Genomic DNA, 3,336 nt, shown 5'->3' on the forward strand with positions numbered 1-3,336 from the left:
TATTCCAGAAGGTCTCTGGTTCTCCCACTTCTGTACCCAGAGCACCTGGCAGCACTGTGCTTGGCACATCGTGGGTACTAAAAAAAAGATTGTTGAATGAATGAACCATCACAATAGGTTATTTTAATTCCCATTATACAAATGAAAAAAACCACAGCTTTTAGAAGAGGTTAAGTATACAGTCAAAGGTCTCTGAGTTAGAAAGTGCTAGAATTAGAAGTCGTCTCGATCCACGGTACAGCATTTTCCTACCAACTTGAAGAAGGGATCAGGTAGAATCTTGAGAGAAATCTGTATGAACGGAGTCAATGGTAGATCTTTTACAAGAAGGGCTGGGTCGTGGGGTTGGGAGAGATGGTAAGGAAAGAATAGAGGCTCATCTGAAGGGATAAGATGACCCTGTCCTGCTGGGAAAATTGATATCTTGAGATTATAGTAAGCGAATTTATCCTACAGCGTGAGCCTCTCTCTGGACCCGCTTTCTTCTTAACTGAACAGAGATTTTTCACCTGTAGGTGAAGGAGGGCCCATCAAGGAGCACAGTAAGGGGAGATGAAATGAGTCAAGCATGCTTACCAGGATACAATTCAAAATGAGCCAGGCTACAGACTCAGGCATACTGAGTCACGGGGGCATTCACAGAAAGCCTGCATAGCCACCTAGCCACGGGCCTGTGGTGACATGCCCACTCCAGAGAGAGCCTCTCCTAATGACCACAAAGCCTCTCCCAGTTCAGAGGTTCTCTACAGGACTAGCCCTCTTGAGCCTGAGAAGATCCAGCTTTCTCGGGGTCACTTGGCCCAAATAGTCACAGAGAGTGGGGAGTCATCTGTGTTAGCTTATTAGATGCCTCTGTTATCTTCCCCCCAAGAAGCCACACCCACGAAGTGCCATCGACGATGTCCAGTCTGTTTCTTTACAGCGGAGCGAAGACATAAAGCTGAGCGCCAAAGACTCCACTTTCACAGGTTTTGGGTTTTGTTTTGTTTTTTTTCCCTTTCACCTTTACTGTTATCTCACTTCCATTTAATTCACCAGAGCGCTGTTGGGTTACCGCATGCATTGATTCTCTCCAAAGCACTCCACTTCGCTTGCAAAGAAACAACTCTAATTTTTTGCACTCGTACTTCATTGCGTTGTGGAATGATTATTGCATTATTGAACTCGAGTGACGGGTACAGATTGAGAATGAACACACGTAGCACTTGAGAAGCACACCCCAGCTCAGAATGAGCCCGGGAAGATCAGAGGGTTCCCTGCTAGCTTCAAGGGTTGGTTGTGTCCTGGGCGTGGGTACAGCGCTCGCTGAGGGGCATGGACAGCCTCCAGCCATCCAGAGAGTTGGTTAATTGAAGGTTGGTTAAGAGGGTCCTGCTATTTAAGCACATATGTTGCAGCCCGTTGTCACGTGCAGAGCGCTGCCCTGCGGAAGCCTCATGACCCTCTGAGGCAGGCAGAGGAGGCTTTCGTACCTAGTGAGGATCGGGGACAGAAAGGGACTTTCTCAAGAATAAACGCCAAGTAACCATCTCCTTGGTGTCTGTGCTGCCGGAGCCCAGGACAGAGGGGACCCGTGGAAGAGAAATGCATGGTTTATGGGACAGAAGTGATACAGCTGGGCTCCAAACCCAGAGGATCCGCTCTGAGATTGCGAGTTCCTCCCGCTCACCAACAAAGCCAGTGGGAAGCGTGCTCCATGCCTGGCTCGGGTACCAAAGACGCAGCCCCATTGCTTCTCACCTGTTCAGAGCTTCCTGCTTCCTAATTCTTACTCCTCTCCCCACCTTCCCCCTGGGCCAGGGGAAAAAGGCTGAATCCTCTCTCTCCTTAGGTGTCACTGTTGGACTCTTCTGCAACAAGGCCTGGAAAGGAACAACCCAGCGCTTGGGGGTCGAGGCCAAGGTCCTTCGGAGGGAGGGGAAGGGTGCTCCCCCCCCCACCCTGTGTCACCTTCACCTCGACCCCCATCTCTCACTTCCGACTCCAAGACTTCCCACACTTACGCAAAACATCCTGGCCTGACTCCCCGCGAGCTCTAGGGGAAACCCTAAACCTCAGAGTGAAATTATAAGGGGCTGATTTGCCCCGGGGAAATTAGACACAAACAAGCCCGGGGTGAACCGCTGGGCCAGAGCTGTTTCTCTGGATTAGTCACAGGGTTACCCACTCATGAAGGCCCCTCCCCCGGCCCCCCTTCCAGTCCCAGTTAATCTGGAAGGCTGGCCTGGTTACAAGCATGGCCAGATGAACAGGAGGTGAAGAGAGGGAGCAGGGGGAGGCACATTCGCCAAAGAAACCACAGCGCCCTTCTGTCTGGGTGGGGCTTCTGTTCTCTTAACTTGCCACTAAACTGCTCTAAACTGCCTGTCAGCACCCCTGCTTCCTGCCGGTGCTACTAGGAGCTCTTTTCAAGTTTAATAGGACAGGGAAGGTCCCCCAGCCCCAGCTCTACTCCCAGAGAAGGCAGCAGTGTTCCCGTGGCTCATTTCTCCGCAAATAGTTACCAAAGCCTGTTTCCCGCCACGTACGTGATAATCATGGAGCTGAGGGTCATTAAGGCAAAGACGTCAAATAGCACACTCACCTCACCGAGGGTGGGGGCTTCTGTTTATGTGGGTCGTTGCTGTATCTTCGAGGATGGCATGTTAGTCAGTAGAGGCGCTCGGGAAGTACACATTCAATGAATGAAGGACGTCTGGGCCTGGGTGGTTCTGACGGTTAAGCATCTGACTCTTGATCTGGGCTCAGGTCACGATCTCATGGTTGGTGGGATCGAGCCCCGCCTCTGGCTCCGCGCTGACAGTGCAGAGCCTGCTTGGGATTCTCTTTCTCTCCCTCTCTCTCTCTGCCCCTCCCCCACTTGCTCTCTCTCTCTCTCTCTCTCTCCCTCAAAACAATAAATTAAAAAAAAAGAAGAAGAAGAAGAATTAAACATATCCCAGGCACCAGGAGAACGTACCCTGGGATATCTAATCGCCTTTGGGTCCCGGGAAGGCTTCTCAGCAGAAAGGATGACCCGGTTAAGATCCAAGGGGTTAAGTAGGAAGCAGCTAAAGGAGAAAGGGGTGGTATGGGGAAGAGCAGTCCAGGCAGAGGGAACAGCATGGTTGAAGGTCTGGAGGCGGGAGACCTCCAGCTCACGAGTTGCTGGCTGAGGCAGCGGGAGGATGGTTGGCAAGGGAGGGCTGAGTCAAGGTGACTCTACAGAGGACAGCTGAGCCAGGCTCCTGGGCTGAGGAGAAGACTCCAGCTTCTTCCTCCCTTCGGGTAGGCGTTGCTCAGTCTCGATCAGCAGGAAGCGATGTGGTCAGACTCGTAATGGCATCATGAGTGCAA

This window comes from Panthera pardus, unplaced genomic scaffold (genome assembly GCF_024362965.1).
Source record: "Panthera pardus isolate Hobbes unplaced genomic scaffold, ASM2436296v1 HiC_scaffold_24, whole genome shotgun sequence".
Taxonomy (NCBI): Eukaryota; Metazoa; Chordata; class Mammalia; order Carnivora; family Felidae; genus Panthera; species Panthera pardus.